We start from the raw sequence: 17,423 nt of genomic DNA, 5'->3' as shown, positions 1-17,423 counted from the left end.
CTAAAGTCCAGAGAACTCACAAGAAGGAGCCTCATCATCTGCTTCGCGCAAAATTCAATCTGCTGGACGCCAAGCTCTGCCAGACTGCATGTTCTTTCATATAGGTTTCCAATTGGACAAAACACTCTTCTGCCGTGCGAACATTGGTGCTTCAGAGGTACTATTCTTGCTTGTAGTAATTCTGTTCCTGTAAGAGTAGATGCTGAAGTGCAGGATGGAAAGTATCGTGTCTGAGTGGTCTCAGGCGCTGGTTTAAAGCTCCAGATAAATCCCACATTTTGTAGATGGATCAAAATCAAAACCTCTGGCTCCAAAACCACAGCCTCCCTCCAGTAAACAAGTAATGCTGAAGCGCTGCTTTCAACCTCTCATCTGCTATTGGAACACGATAGGCTGGAGAAACCACATGGCAACACCAATGAGGAGATGCAGTTTGAAGAACACCAATTGTTCCTTCAACTCCGTTCGAATTGTTCACAAGCAAAACGATTACTTGTTCCACGTGGGAATCGAACTCACAATCTCGACATTCCCCGAGCCTTAACTCATACACCAATACCGTGTATTTACCTGTCCCACTCTGGTGGAAAGAATGCAAACATGAGCCGCACTTACCAATGAAAACGTGTCTTGCCCCCTTGTTGAAACGAATCCTGGATTGGAGCTAAAGTCTCTCCGGGTACATGGTATCGAATCGCACCGCTGCAAAAATTTGAAAGCGGCACGGACACGGTGGGCCGAATGGTCCACCTTTGTGCAGCAACTCTCCATGATCCTCATTGCTGTACTTTTCGCTTCTTTTGCATTGTCCGCTGGACGACACTGCACCATGATTTTCTGTGAATTCGTCAAAATAAACATTGCTACTAACCCTGACAGCAGTGGGATTCGAACCCACGTCCCCGCAGAGACTGGAACCTAAATTCAGCGCCTTAGACCGCTCGGCCATGCTGCCACAAAATTGCACCATCATTACTGAAACATGAGGCTAGTGATTGAAATCCGGCTTTCTTGCTCTTTATCATCTGGGTCCAGTGCTTTTGAATTGTGCAAGAAGGAAATTAATGGGCTTTCTGAGCCCTTCCTGCATTTAACACTTGTTCAAAAAACTTGTCATCGAGCCCGACGTTGATAAATTTCGAAAATTGGGGACAGGAGAAGACTGTTCAGCTCCTCGAACCTGCTGCGCCATTTAATTCGATCGGGGTGATCTGTGCATCAACTCTATTTCCCCGACTGTGACACATATTCCTTGACACACTTTCGGGGAAAAATCCATCGATCTCAGTCTTCAAAATATGAATTGACCCAAAATCTGCAGCCTTTTGTTGAAATGAGTTCCAGGTTTCTACGATATTTTCTGTGATAAAGTGCTTCCTGATTGATCAGCTGAATGGTTTTGCTCTACTTTTCAGATTAAGCCCCCTCATTCTGGATTCTCCCAACAGAGAAAGCTGCCGAAACCCGAGATTGAACTATAAACCTGTAATTCTTCTGAGAAGGTATCAGGGAGTTTAATGGCTTCTTCGTGGTGATCCGGTCGGGCAGGGGGATCTGATATAGGGGGAACGGATTGTGAGAGGGAGTCAGAGAATGTAAGGGGTCTCCGGGCATATCAATGCGTAAGTGGCACTCAGTGTATCAGAGAACGTAAAGGGCGCTGACAAGGTATCAAAGAGGATAATTGACTCTCTGTGGGGATCGGAGAAGGTAAGAGACAGAGCGTATCAGAGAAGTCAATGAGCTCAGGGAGAATTAAAGAGGGAGAGCCGCGTTCAGGAGGTATCAGAGAGGCTCATGGATCCAGAGTTGTCATCTTCTAAACATTACATTTCTTAATATTTAATAACAGCAAGAAATGAATCCGAATTGAACAGATGATCTGCCGTGTCCCACGTGCGGGGAATGAAAAGATAGAATCGGGACGGGACTGGATGTTTGCCAGTGCTCACGGTTTTGTTTCACACAGCTCATTGTTGTATCCGTTAATATAACTGGATTTCATTAATTGAAGATAAGAGGTTGCACCTGGAACCCTTTGTGAGAAATAAAATGTAAACCACCCAACGTGGGGCTCGAACCCACGACCCTGAAATTAAGAGTCTCATGCGCTGACGGCGAGAGTTCGCCGGGCCCACTGGCAACATTTGTTGCCTCTTCTGGCAGGAAGGGAGCAATTGGTTTTGCTTCATTGGGTCAATTTGTCCAACAATCCGAGGAGAGTTCCTTCTGAAGACCCGATTTTTCAATCTGGAGTCTGTCTGTATTTTGTTACTTGTCATACAGCCCCGCGTTGAGCAATGTGGGAACATCGGGACAGGAGAAGACCATTCAGCCCCTCCAACCTGCTGCGCCATTCAATTTGATCTTGGGTGATCTGTACCTCAACTCCGCCCTGTAATATTGTGTTGGTTGAATTCACAAAGTACCAAATATCACGAAGGAATCAAAAAGGCACCGCTGGAAATCGACCCCAAGATCTACCTATTTACTAGATAGTGTAGATAATGTGCTTTGAAGAGCTAAACCAAGGCGCCAAATCACAATACTAAAATACCACATCTCACTGATATCTGTCAGCTTCGTTTGAGCAGAGAAGGTGAGTTTGAGGAGTGTGGGGCCATTTTGTACTCATCCATTTCTTGTGTCTGTTTCTCTGTGTTTCCCGATACTGTCTGTGTCTCTCGCTGTGTTTTTCTTTGTTTGTCCATCTGTGAGTTGATTCTGATTTAATGCTTGTGTTTGTGTTTGTTTCTTACGTGAAATAAATGAGGAAATCAGACAATTCTCCATTTGACACTGCAGCTCCCTAAGCAGCCAAACTTAATGGCAAGATATTGTTTATTTTTAAGCATTATAAAGCTTCCATCTTGAATGATTTAGGTTCAGTTCTGTTCAAAAAGAAACTGTGACCACAACGTGTTTCAAACACATCGTTTAATAAGTTGTTGCCAGACACGTTCCGATTGCACCTCAAGGTGTGTCTCGGCAGGAAATGATTCGCTAGTTTAGTATTATTCAATTTGCATGAAATTAATGAATCGGAAATAATCGCTGCGACCATTACAATAGTATAAACCCTCCAACATCAACGGTAAAAGAATGACTCTGGTAATTATTTTATGAAGATTTAACCAGTTTGTGTGAGAGTCTTGAGTCTACCATTTAAGGCAGGCGTTAACTCATTTAAAGAAATGGGTTATGAATTGTGATATCCGTGGAGCCAATGTTCCATATGCCTGATTTCCGACCGTAGGTTAAGTGGTGGAATAGCAGCCCTGCTCAGCCGGCAATGATCACGGTTCATTTTCTTGCAGACCAAACACACATTGAAACACTAGAACTTTGAGGCGATGAATCTTTAGAGAAAAATGAAATAAGGTTTCGAACCATCAAACTTTCTGGCTAAATGATAACACCACCGAAACATGCGAAGAGGTTACCTACTAAACCAGCAATTCACTGAGCTAAATTTTGAGATTGCAGCTGACGAACCGGATTCTTTCCCCTCAGTCTGGTTCAGCAAGAACTGATTCGAGTACAGCGTAAAGTTCAAACAACTTTAATAGCAGATCTTAGTCTGTAGCTTCAATTCAGATTCCTGAGAGAATCCGAACGATTCTAACAGAATAAGGAGAGACAAAGACAAAGACAAAAACTCATACCTTTATACAAATCCATAGAGGTTGGAACATCATTAACACAAAAGTCAACACCAATCATAAGCCGGGCACAGGCTACCATGCGGGGTTACATTATTTCCGGCCAATCATAGACAATCCATGTGCTGACCATGTTGCTATTAGACATCAAAGGGGTTACTTCCTCACTTTCCAACTTGGAAGGTTCTTCCCTGTTCCTTCTATTCCTTATCTCCCAACCTGGAATGTCTTTCAACTTTGGCTAAGCTCGTTCCCTATATTGATCTGCCATAAACATGGAGACATTCAGACCAGTCCTTGACTCACATCAAAGACCTATTATTGATAAGACAATGCAGGCCTGCTGACTAAGCAAACATATGGCCCAGCAGGAGGGCCAGGCCACTTGTATCAATCTCAGTTACTAACTAATTAACCCTTTCTAACCATTTTGCATTCTGCTTCTTTGCCACATAGGCATTTTAATATTTTACTAAAAACTGACCACGTAGGGATTCTCATTCCCCCCTTTTATCATTTAATGATAACCAACCCTTGTTCACTCATCAGTTCTGCCTAAGCAGAGTCTCATACACGAATCTGTTCCATTGCCGCCTTACAGCAGATTTTAACGCAAGCAACGATCAGGCCAAAAGTAAGTATTGCTACAATTAGAATAACTAATCCATGCATCAAGTACGATCCCCATGAGCCACTGAGGAGCCATTCTAACCAACCTTCTCCCAGGGTCTGGTGTAATTTTGTTACGGCTTTCTGTATATGCTCAACCAGATTAGTTATATTTTCTGAGTTATCTGGTATGTAGGTGCAGCATTCTGATCCAATCAGTGCACAGGTTCCCCCTTTTGCGGCTAACAGGTAGTCTAAAGCCATGCGATTCTGCAAGGCCATTGTCCGAATGGCTATCATTTCTGCATTTGTATCCTTCAGTGCCACTGCGGTGTCATTAGCTACTTCTTCTAATACCGAAGCCATCTGCCGAATTTCCTTAATTGTCCTGGCTACCCCATACCCAGGGAACAAAATAGCGAAATATCGCTCCGTTTCTGTAATTTCCCTTTTAGACCTATATTGGTAATGATCCGCTAGGGAAGGCAAGTGATGAACATGGGGTACTACATATCCTAAATAACAGGACCCGATCCAGTTCTGAGGCAACCATGGGTATGCCTTATGGCCGCATATGAAATACGTACCATTATATGCAGTTAAATTTCCCTTTTTAGCCATATATATAAGAGGCTGAGAGTCAAGGTGATTCCACAGCAACCCACTGGTTTTATTAAGCGTTGGGGCCCATTGGCCCTGGAACATGCCCTGGGTAGTCAGGTTGACTATGGGCGGTAGCCAATAGTGGGTGGTGCTGCAATCACTATGTCCCATAAAAGGGCCATTATTTGGGGCATTCTTATTCCAACATACCGTCCCGTTTGGTCTAGACGTATTGGTCAAGAGCAAGAACGGGGGCTTATGGGCTTGATTGTAATTAGGCTGGTACCATCCTCTAAACTCATTAAGACTATACCCCGCTGATGCCCATTCTATTGTTTCCGGGGTTCCTATCGCATTTCCCGAATTGTTTCGTCTAATGACCCATTCCGCAGATTCATGGGACATAAAGGGAATCGGCTTTAAAGGGATACCTCCCTTGGAATGGATAGGAATGTGAGAACACACCCAACAGCTAGAGATACCCTGCCGTTTGGCATACACATAACTCATGTACAGGAAGGTGTTAACGTGCAGTTCGCGCTTTTGGAGTTGGAGATCTCTCTTTCGTCTCTGTAGCAGAGAACCCCCTAATCTTGGATAGTTAAAAATGTCTATGGGGGCTAACCCATTACGCTTTCTCCCTTGGTTAAATCTCAGGTACCGATCGTACCTCTGTGTATCTCTCTCTTGTTCACACAACTCAGAGGTCTTTTCCCCTTCACGTTTACAAACATAATCATATTTGCACTCAGTCCAATAACAAGGTATTCCTCCATGCGATATTCCAAACTCTATCGAGCGGTGGGGCTGCCTCAGGAGCCCGGCACATCCATCTATCCGGGTGATGTTCCACCTTCCGAATCCGTCTGGGTCATTATCGTTGCATCGAAGTACGTCTCCTTTGCATAAGTGGTGTATGCGCTTAGGCTGGTCCCGTCGACATGTTCTCTCTTTGGTTACTCCCAGGGTCAGCAAGAGTTCAAGGCAGAAGATCCAAGGGAAGACTTTCATAACTGGTCACGATACCTATATAGGGAAGATTTCTTAGAAGAAAAGAAAAGTTAGCATTTTAAGTTTGAGACATGGGACTGATAGTTTTACAGTGGTGGAGGTGAACCCAAGCACGCTTCCCCTCTACCTTCACAGCGGTTGGGGTGGTGAGTAGAACCTGATAGGGCCCCTCCCAACGAGGTTCCAGTCCTTTCCTTGTCCAATTCCTGATTAACACGTACGTTCCCGGTTCAATTTTAGATGGACTGGCGATAGGAGGAAGTTCGACGTAGGCAGCTCGTACCCGAGAGTGGAGGCTTCTCAATGCCTTAGTTAATGACAAAATATAGTTAGTCATTTCTGTCGTCATGTGGTGAAAGTGGACAGTTTTCGGAACGTTTTGATTCCACGGGGTCTTGAGGGGGTCTCCCGTATATAATTTCAGCAGGACTTAACCGTGCTACCCCAGCCGGAGTAGTACGTATCTGAAATAAGGCTATAGGAAGAAGTTTAAGCCAAGTAGTACCAGTCTCTGCCTGCAGTTTAGCCAGTTTATTTTTCAAAGTCTGATTAGCTCGTTCGACCAACCCAGCGGCCTGTGGCCTGTAGGCACAGTGTAACTGTTGTTTAATGCCCATTTGGGTGCAGAATTCCTTGTTCACCTGACCCACAAAATGAGGGCCGTTATCTGAACTCAATTGATTTGGGATTCCGTATCTCGGGATGATCTCTTTCATCAGAACTTTTACAACAGTGGAGGCTTTGTTATCTGTTGTCGGATAGGCCTCTATCCATTTACTAAATACATCAACAATAACTAGGACATATTTATAACCCTGACATCTTTCCAACTCAATGTAGTCCATCTGGAGGGTCTCAAAGGGACCTTCCGGCAAAGGGATCTTTCCCCATTCGCAAGGCACTCCCTTCCCAGGGTTGTATTGTTGACAAATGAGACAGCGACTGCTGATGCTCTGAGCTAGGGCTTGCAACCTAGGATGCCACCAAGTGGCCAGCAGCGTACCACTAACAGCTTTGGCACCACAATGAGTTGCAAAGTGTACACATTCAATAACCCATACTGCTAATTTATCTGACATACAGGTCTGCCCCACAGGGGTAACCCATAATTTAGATACACAGTCATAAGTACAACCAAGTTGTTTCCACAATTGTTTATCACAGTCAGGAGCGTCCTCCTGTAATTTAATGACGTCTTGGATGGTTGGCATTGGCTTTTCAGAGGGAGACTTGCTCTGTTTTGAGCTTTTAGTCTGACTCATCATTCTAGGGACAACCACCCTCTGTGTCTGGGACACTTCCTTAGCTTCCTGATCAGCATATCTATTCCCTATATCTACTGGGGTCTGTCCTGTCGTGTGGGCGGGGCATTTTATAACCGAGATCTGTCTTGGTAGCATAAGGGCTTGTAACAAATCTGAAACTAACTTCTGATGGGAAATCTGCGTACCTACAGAAGTCAGAAACCCTCTGTTTTTCCATAACTGTCCAAAGTCGTGAACTACCCCGAAAGCATATCTCGAATCTGTATAGACATTAACCCTTTGGTCTTTCCCGAGGACACAAGCTCTTATCAATGCAAACAGCTCCGCTTGCTGGGCAGAATATGGAAACTCAAAAGCAGCAGATTCGACAGTTTTACCGTCCTGGTCCACTATTGCATATCCAGAAAGTTTCTCTCCAAAGGAACCAATAGAGGCACTCCCATCCACGTACATAGTTATGTCCGGATCTTTTATTGGGACATCAGATAGATCATCTCTGACAGAAGTGTCTTCCTTAATTAAAGATAAACAATCATGTCCTGGATCAGTCTGTTCCATGGGTGGTTCTGTGAGAAAACATGCTGGGTTGATAGTAGTACAATGTTTAAATCGCAGTCTAGGATTATTAAGCAGATATATCTCATACTTATTCTGTCGAGCCATGGTAAGATGTTGAGTCTGCAGCTGTCCTAATAATGCAGTTACCGAGTGTGAACTGTATACAGTAATGTCCTGTTGTAAAGTCAGATTAGCCGCCGACTGTAGGCTATTGTAAATGGCCGTTAAAATCTGAGTACAAACTGGATGTCCTAGTGCTACTGGATCTAACTTTGAAGAGTAGTACGCCACCGGTCTATGCTTGTCGCCATGTTTTTGAGTCAAAACAGCAGTCGAACAATCAGCGAGGATAGTACAGTACAACTGAAATGGTCTGTCATACAAGGGTCTCTCCAATGCGGGTGCTTGTGACAAAGCTTCCTTTAATCTCTCAAATGCTCCCAAGGCATCAGAATCTAGTTGAAATTCACCCTCTATGCTGGTGTATGGCGTTAATAATTTAGTGTCCAAAGCAATGTTAGGGATCCACTGTCTGCAATAGTTTACCATTCCCATCCACTGCCGTACCTCCTTTGCAGTGCGAGGCACAGGGAATTGACAGATTGGTTCAATCCTGCTTCTTTCTAGGCTCCGCTCAGTTGCTGAGAGCATAACTCCAAGAAACTTAACCCTCTGTTGGCCCACCAGTACTTTCGACTGGGATACTATGTACCCTAGCGAGGATAAGTGATTTAGCAATTGGGCAGTGTCTTTTCGGTTACTCTGCTCATCAGGGCTGGCTATCAACAGATCATCCACATACTGGACTAGTTCAGACCCTTGTTTCAAAGTCAAGGTCTGTAATTGTTCCTGTAAGCATCTAGAAAATAATGTTGGGGAGTTAACAAAGCCTTGTGGCAGTCGGGTCCAAGTATATTGCTGTCCCTTGTAAGTGAAGGCAAAAAGGTACTGACTTGATGGGTCTAGCGGTAAGGCGAAAAAGGCGTGTTGAAGATCGACTACTGCAAAGACTTTGGCTGTTGCAGGAACTTGAGCCAGAATATGAGCTGGATTGGGCACTAGCGCGTGGAGTGGCTGTACAATGGCATTGATTGATCGCAAATCCTGTACTAATCTGTACTGGTCTGGCTTGCCTGGCTTTGGAACTGCCAGTATCGGCGTGTTACACGGGGACTGACATTTAATCAAAATCCCTTGTTTTAACAACCCAGCGATCAATTTGTCAATGCTTGGTATCGCCTGTTGCTTTAGTGGATATTGTCGAATAGAGGGTAATACAACATTTTCCTGCAGGGCAATATGAATAGGAATCATTTTAACGCATCCCACCTGTGTGGGATCCTCCGCCCACACTTGCGGATTAACATATTCTGGTTTTTCATTGCCCACATGGTGGCGCAATTGTGCCCTGTTAACCCTTGGTGTCTGGTAAAACAGAATAGTCCGACCGCATGACAGGGTCTGTTTCTGTCGATTATTTGAATCAGCTTGTTCGACTGTCTGTTTTATCATGGGTCCTAAATCTTTCGCATGGTACGGGTAATTCACCTCCCAGGTGATATGTGGGGCTCCCTTTATTTCAAAGGGTCCTGGGTCCCATCCTATTGTTTTTGCAGCACCCCGAGGGATGTAACCTGTAACAGGTGCTTCCTTCCACAACTCTGAGGGGATCTCAACATACTCTGCTCTCCCTTCTGGTCCTGTAACCATAGCCCGGCGAATAACCTCCCATTCCGTTCCTATATAGCTTCGGTAAAAGTCCTCCAATTCCTTATTTCTCCCACTCATATCGTAGGCCAAGGTTACATGAAGGGAACCCTCATCTTCGAAGTCTAGAGACCACCATTGTGGGGTGATGGAAACATAACACTGCATTTTGGGAGCCCATGGTTTCACAATCAGTCCTTCGTCCCCGCATTCAATGCTCAGGCGGAATGCACATAGCAAGTCTCTAGCCATGAGGTTACAGTCTAGTCCACTTGTAATTACAAATTGGTGTTTCACTGACTCATTTCCAAATTGTACTTCCACTGGTTCAGATATCGGGTATTGGCTCACTTGTCCCTGAAAACCAGACAGACTCTGTTTTTCCCCGGACTCAGGGAGATTGAGCTCCGATCGGACAGATGACATGGTTGCTCCGGTGTCTACCAAGAATGTATGTGGGTTTCCTTTAATCATCAGTGACAAAACGGGCTCCTGCTCTGACTGGATCCCGTTTACCACAAGGTTAGCTAGTCAATACTGGGGGAACGGATTGTTTTGGGAAAAGTCCGTATATCTTCCTCGTCCTCGATTCCCTTGCCAACCTCCTCTTCGCTGCCCTTTCATATGGCCCCCTCTTCCCTGTCTACGGGAGGGACATTCCTTGCTCCAGTGGCCTAGCTGACCACAATTGAAACAGGCATCTGACCCTGTTTGTCTCCCTCCTCCTCTTTTCCCTTCAAAATTACGTCTCGGAGGAACGTAGGGTGGGCCATAGTTAGGGGCGGTTGGTCCGTTAGGGTGTGTATCGTACCCATACCCTTCTCCATTAACCCATCCTGGAACACAATACTGAGGCTCCATCTGATATCCTGTTCTGTCTGAGGTGCGTTTCGGCCCTTCCTTTTTCACCACATACTCAGTTTTAACTCTAACTTCGGCCTGACCTTCCTGGTGCTTATTATCCATCCAGTAGTATTTTACTGCCCTATTCATCTGGCTGGAAGTATTCTCTGACCAGTCCATATTATTAGTCCTAATTGCTTGAGAAACCGGAATCGGTAGGCAGTTCAGTAGCATGGCGCAGTACTGTGGTGAGTCTCTTCCCTCACGGTACGCTGTGTCTCCTGATTGATTCCGGTATACTTCCGAGAATCTTTCCAAATATTCATCTGCTCCTTCTCCCTTTTTAGGCCTGGTGTTTAAGATCTTAGTTATGTCAATTGGTTTTTGTAGAGTAGCACTAAGGGCACCCAAAAGACGCTCCTGGCGCTCAACATCATTGTTTGGTATCTGTGCTACCAATGCGACATGAGTCCGGACATTCAATTGGTCCAGGAATTTGGTATGTTCAGCATGGGTTAAAACTTGCTGTATTAGCGACCATAAGTCCCTTGATTCTGCATTATAGACAGAAACGGTAGTCTTAAGGAATTCTATAAATGCGGTAGGTGACTTTCTCCTATCCGGCACCCCAGATAGAATGGCCATTATCTCGTTAGGTTTCCATGGACAGTACACATCTATCGTTCGGGAGTTGCCGGCTACTCCAACATTGTCTGGGTTTGGGTCAAAAGTAGGATTAGGCATCGGCCTCATTGGTAACTGACGAGGGGTCGGCTCATCCCTAGCTAGTGTCTCAGTAGTACGTTCTAAGTTTAGTGATGGCAAGTCGTCTCCTGACTCTTCAGTTTCTGCGTCTCTAAGTCCCTGACTGTCCAATCTCTGATCTCTCTGCTGACTTAAACTAAGTGGGCTGACTGAGAATTTAAATGTTGGAGCCAATAATTCCCTAGTTTTACTTCTAGTACGGGAAGCAACCGGGGAGACAGTTTGAGGCATTATAACAGGGGTCTGAACAGTCTGTACCGTAGGCCCTGAAGAATAGATATTACTGTACTCAGGAGGGGCACTAGGACCCTGGGGAGCTACACGGGACCTACAATTCCACTCATCCAAATCATCATCGTCTCCCCCAGCCAAGGCAAGGCCAATCATTGGATTACATAATCCACTTTTCTCAACCAGTTTGGGCTCGCCCGAAGTCTTTTCAGACCTCTTTTTAGAGCACTTTTCATGAGCACATTCTCCTTTTAGGACCTCTACGGACTTGACCACCCCTCCTTCAGTGAGTCCTATCCCTAACTTCAACGCATTATCCTGCCAACTTGCTAATAACGAAGCTTCTTTCAGTTCTTGACAGTACTGTCTCCATAAAGCAATTAAATCTTTGGCTACTTTATTTCCGTTATTTTTCCAAATTAATTCCTGTGCTTTTATGGCAGTATCTAGGTCTTTAACTCCTCCCAATGGCCATTGACCATTCCCCAGTTTTTTATTCAACCCGCCTGACAATTGTATAAATTGTTTTGCCTTGTCCGGATATTTTTCACACAAAGTCTGTAAGGCACTCCCTGGTTCTGCAGAGGTATCCAGACAACTACCCATTCTATGTCCGGTTTTCCTTTACTCTTAGTCAACTAATTAATACAACCGTATTTGAACAGAATTCAAAGATGGACCTGACTCCTTGTGCCTCACAATCCCAAGTGCCTTTGGTCTCTACGCCCACTTCAGGGTCCTGACCTTCGCGTGGGGGATCTCCCCTCTTAACAACCGGTCGAAGGCTGCGCGTTGAGACAGGCACTTCCTCCCTTAGTCGATCAGCACAAGCAATCAGTTCCTGTTTGTACCCACTCACCAGGAACTCGAACTCTAACTCTCAGTGATAATTTTAATCACTGACTCAAGATTCTAGTTCGATCACTGACCCGAAGTTCTAGTTCGATCACTGACCTACCGCTTACAAGTTATTCCCTCAGTCCCTGTACTGACCCTCAGTGATATTCAACCATTGACCTCTTTCTGCTATTTCTGTGTATTCGCCAGACTGACCTGAATCTCGTAAAGACGCCACTCGAGTGTTAGCGATTGGACGATTCGTCGTCAGACTTAACAGATTTAGGAAAGCCGATATAGTAAAGAAAAGTTTACTCACACCGGGCGCGCCCTTCCCGTCCTCTGTGTCCAAGACAAACCGCCTCTTACTCCGCGAACTCTCGGTGAACGACCGTTGAAATCCCCGTAAGGGCCACCAAATGACGAACCGGATTCTTTCCCCTCAGTCTGGTTCAGCAAGAACTGATTCGAGTACAGCGTAAAGTTCAAACAACTTTAATAGCAGATCTTAGTCTGTAGCTTCAATTCAGATTCCTGAGAGAATCCGAACGATTCTAACAGAATAAGGAGAGACAAAGACAAAGACAAAAACTCATACCTTTATACAAATCCATAGAGGTTGGAACATCATTAACACAAAAGTCAACACCAATCATAAGCCGGGCACAGGCTGCCATGCGGGGTTACATTATTTCCGGCCAATCATAGACAATCCATGTGCTGACCATGTTGCTATTAGACATCAAAGGGGTTACTTCCTCACTTTCCAACTTGGAAGGTTCTTCCCTGTTCCTTCTATTCCTTATCTCCCAACCTGGAATGTCTTTCAACTTTGGCTAAGCTCGTTCCCTATATTGATCTGCCATAAACATGGAGACATTCAGACCAGTCCTTGACTCACATCAAAGACCTATCATTGATAAGACAATGCAGGCCTGCTGACTAAGCAACCATATGGCCCAGCAGGAGGGCCAGGCCACTTGTATCAATCTCAGTTACTAACTAATTAACCCTTTCTAACCATTTTGCATTCTGCTTCTTTGCCACATAGGCATTTTAATATTTTACTAAAAACTGACCACGTAGGGATTATCACTTCCTCAGTGGGCCAGAAACGTACTGGTCGAGAAAGTTATCCTGAACACATTTCAAAAATTCCTCCCCTTCTTTGCGCCTTATATTATTGTTATCCCAGTCTATATTAGGATAGTTGAAATCCCCCGTTATCACTACTCTATGGCTTTTGCACTTCTCTGTAATTTCCCTGCACATTTGCACCTCTATATCCGTCCCACCAGCTGGTGGCCTATTGAATACACCCAGTAGTGTAATCGCACCTCTATTGTTCCTTAACTCGAACTCAGTACCCAGGAGAAATTCCCGAGTTCCTGGGCACTTTTTATTGAGCAGAAGTTAGCAGCAAAATGTGTTTGTAGTGGGCAACCTGTAAAACAGAGCTCCAAGTATCGGTTTAAATGAAGTCCTGAACTGACAAAGGGGAGGGCAGATGAGGATTGAATTAAATCCCAATTAATTGAATCTAAGGTTTAAAGAAGTGAATCTGTCAGGAGCGGGATTCCTGATCCTGTGTGTGAGCTGAAACAGGATCGGTACCGTTCTGTAAAGAGGGAGCGGCAGGCGGCTCCCAGACAGGGCTCAGGCCGGGACCGGTAACTCACCACGGGCGGCGGCTGGATTGGAGAGCGGGGCTCTTGCGCTGTTGCTGCTGCTGCTTCCGCCTCTGAGAGTCCCTGTGGCGTTCAATACCGATCTCCCTCCCATGGATCCGGCTCAAACAGTGCTGTATGGACCTCGTGGCGCAACGGTAGCGCGTCTGACTCCAGATCAGAAGGATGCGTGTTCGAATCACGTCGGGGTCATAAACATTTTCACGGCGTTTCAGTGTCTCGCTGACTCCATTTCACAGCGGATGGTGTGTTCACTATTTGTAAAATAACAATTATCATGGAATCATACAATGGACCGTCCGACCCATCAATCCCGTACCTGCCTTTTGTAAGAGCAATCCAGTTCTTCCCATTCCCGGGCACTTTCCCCGTTGCTCTGCATTTTCCCCATCAAGTGTTTATCCATTCCTTTTTAAAAGCCACGATTGAATCTGCTTCCACCACCCTCACAGACAGCGCATCCCAGATTATAACTATTCGCTGCTTTAAAAAGTTTTCCCTCATGTTGCCTTTGGTTCTTTTGCCAATCACCTCAATTCTGTGTCCTGTGGTTCCAGACCATTCCGCAAATTAGAAAAGCTCTTCTTTCTTCATTTCATCTGAACCCTTCATGATTTTGAACACTTCGATCAAATCTCCTCTGAATTTTCTCTGCTCGAAGGGGAACAACTCCAGCTCGCGGCAAATGCGGTCAATTCGTTCCAATTCATTTATTTGAGCATTGAACAGACCTTGAAACAGTGACCATTGGACCCTGTTCCGAAGTTACTTATTGGTGCAGAATGCAAAACGTTCCTCCATTGGCTGGGAATCGAACCCGGTTTTCCCATATAGCAAGCGAGAATTCTACCCCTGAACTACCAATGCTCGTACCCAGAGTCCCTGCATGTGTCCATTTGGAATTCTGTCTGCACGAACATGGGGTTGACAGCTGCGATGGCCGAATGGTTGAAACGTTGGGCTCAAAATTCCAATTGGGGTTTTCCTGCGTAGGTTTGAATTCTGTTGGAAGCGCTACTGTTTAAAGATCTCTTCAATGCTCAAACAGATTAATTGGAGTTAATTAACCGTATTTACCTCTCTCCCAGCATGACAGATACAATAGCGTGGCCGATGCTTTCAATTGGATGTTAAAACTTCTCTTGCAAGATCCGGAGACGGAATCTGTAACTTAAATTCTGCTCGTTTGCTAAACCTGACATTTATACACCTTATTTTCTTTGCATTCATCCCTCTATCTCTCCCTGTCTCTGGCTCTTCTCTCTCTGCGTTGTCCCCGATGGACTTCTCAGGTTTCCTTGAACGGCGAAGGCTGATGTAACCTGCAACACCAGCAGAGAAGGGTAAAGAAATAAAAGACTGAGACAGTAGGAAAAGTAAAGGTGCAAGCCAGCTGCTGCAGCCAATGCCTACACATCAATGTCTCTTCGCTCTCACAGTGAAACAAAACACTAATTTGATTGAAGTATACTTATGGTAGAGTGCATATTATCACAATGCCGAGAAGTTTACGTGTGAGCATTGGAGTTTGAGGGGTAGAATTCTTGCTTGCAGTAATTCTATTCCTGTAAAACTAGCTCCTGAAGTGTAGGATGCAAAGTATCCTGGCTGAGCGGTCGGAGGCGCTGGTTTAAATTTCCAGTTAAATCCCACGATTTGTAAATAGATGAAAATCATAGTTTGCGTCTCCAAAACCGCAGCCTCCCTCCTGTAAACAAGTAATACTAAACATCTCATCTGCTATTGCAACAGCGTGGTCCGGAGGAACCTCATGGCAATTCAAATAAGTTGATACATTTTCGAACATACCAATTGTACCTTCAACTCCGGTCGAAATGTTCACAAGCAAAAGGATTGTTTGATCTAGCTGAGACTCGAATTAACAACCTCGGCATTTCCCCAGAATCTACGGTATAAAAAGACCGCGCACTGACCGATTGCGCCGTTAGAGCCCGGTCACTCTGATCACCTGTCCCACTCTGCTAGAAAGAATCTTCAGGTGAGATTTCCTTATCTGTGGAAACGTGTCCTGTCCCCGTGATTAAACTAATATCTGCACTTTCACTTTCAGCTTCTTTCACATCCTCTGCTGCATCGCTCTACAATGGGGTTTTCTGTGAACAGGTCAAAATGAACATTGCCAAAAATTCTGTCAGTGGTGAAATTTGAACGCAGAAACAACACAGACATTGGATCCAAGCGCTTTTGACCACCAGCTCAGGCTTCCATAAAACAACACCACTGGTTAAAGGTCCGTTTAATGCTCACATAAATGAATTGGAACCAATTGACCGCATTTGCCGCGTGCTGGGATTGTTCCCTTGGAGCAGAGAAGGTTCAGAGGAGATTTGATAGAAGTGTTCAAAATCATGAAGGGTTCAGATAAAGTAAATAAAGAGAAGCTGTTCCCATTGGCGGAAGAGTCGTAAACCAGAGGACACAGATTTAAGGTGATTGGCAAAAGAAGCAAAGGCGACATGAGGAAAAACTTTATTACGCAGCGAATACTTATAATCTCGAATGCGCTGCCTGAAAGGGTGGTGGAAGCAGATTCAATCGTGGCTTTTAAAAAGGAATTTGATAAATACTTGAAGGGGAAAAAATGCAGGGCTACCGGGAAAGGGCCTGACTGGATTGCTCTTACATAATGCCGGCACGGGTTCGATAGGTCGAATGGCCTCCTTCTGAACTGTGTCCATTCAATGATTCCACAATAATTATTATTTTACAAACAGTGAACAGCCCATCCCAAAAAGACGGTCCCGCTATAAAGCAGAGAGACACTTAATCGCTGTGAAAACGCAATGACCTCGACGTGATTTGAACACGCATCCTTCTAATCTGGAGTCAGACGCGCTACCGTTGCGCCACGAGGTCCACATCCAATAAATGGAGCCGTATCCATAAGAGGGAGATCAGTACCGACCGCCGCAGGGACTTCCAGAGGCGGAAGCAGCAACAGCAACAGTTCCGCTTTCTCATCCAGCCGCTGCCCGGTCCCGGCCTGAGCCCTGTCTGGGAGCCGCCTGCCAGTCTCTCTTCACTGAACGAGATCATTAAAGGCTCCAGCAGCGCTGTCTCGGCGAATAACAACAGTTCAAAACCGCATTCCAGATGCGACAACAAACCCATCAGTTTTCCGCTGTTCTCCAGCTGCCGGAGTGAGAGAGGCTGCGACAACAGGATTTATGGAGGATCGAAGAGAGTGAAACTTTATTTGGGCTTTAGTGGGAAATCCAGTGAAAGTGAGTAAGAGCTCCAGGATTTGAACCAGTGAAACTGCCTTTGCGGGAATCAGATCCAAAGAGCAACTGGCAACAGAGCCGTGCAGCCAATGTAAAATTTCGCTGTCACGCAGCCGATCAGCCATCCTTCCAGAACACAATATCCGTCCATTCTCGCTTTCTTCTACAATATATGATGTGCAGCGATATCAGATTCAACACTTATTATTTCAAGTCAACAATATTATCCTCTCTTCACCAAATTCGTTTTGAATGTACGACTTGCTTTATAGTGATCTGTTTGCAGAATGAATTGCTCTGAAGCTACATAAATGTGGAGACATTGGCTACGAACTCATCAGCTGGGTTTTAACTTTACTTTTCCTACCGTCTCAGCCAGCTGGTGTTGCTGGTTAGATC

At 45.1% G+C, this 17,423-nt stretch overlaps 3 non-coding genes across 3 annotated transcripts; 1 reads left to right on the top strand and 2 right to left on the bottom strand.

Annotated features, from left to right (window-relative positions):
* Positions 1–873: 873 nt before the first annotated feature.
* trnal-uag (transfer RNA leucine (anticodon UAG)) lies at positions 874–955 on the bottom strand. Its single transcript has one exon. It is a non-coding gene; the product is annotated as a tRNA-Leu (tRNA).
* Positions 956–13,899: 12,944 nt separating this feature from the next.
* On the top strand, positions 13,900–13,971 carry trnaw-cca (transfer RNA tryptophan (anticodon CCA)). The gene has a single exon. It is a non-coding gene; the product is annotated as a tRNA-Trp (tRNA).
* Positions 13,972–16,584: 2,613 nt separating this feature from the next.
* trnaw-cca (transfer RNA tryptophan (anticodon CCA)) lies at positions 16,585–16,656 on the bottom strand. Its single transcript has one exon. It is a non-coding gene; the product is annotated as a tRNA-Trp (tRNA).
* Positions 16,657–17,423: the final 767 nt, after the last annotated feature.

The sequence above is a fragment of the Heptranchias perlo genome, chromosome 20, assembly GCF_035084215.1.
Source record: "Heptranchias perlo isolate sHepPer1 chromosome 20, sHepPer1.hap1, whole genome shotgun sequence".
In the NCBI taxonomy this organism is placed as follows: Eukaryota; Metazoa; Chordata; class Chondrichthyes; order Hexanchiformes; family Hexanchidae; genus Heptranchias; species Heptranchias perlo.
Note: the sequence above shows the minus strand (reverse complement) of the source record. Positions and strands in the feature narration are given on the sequence as shown.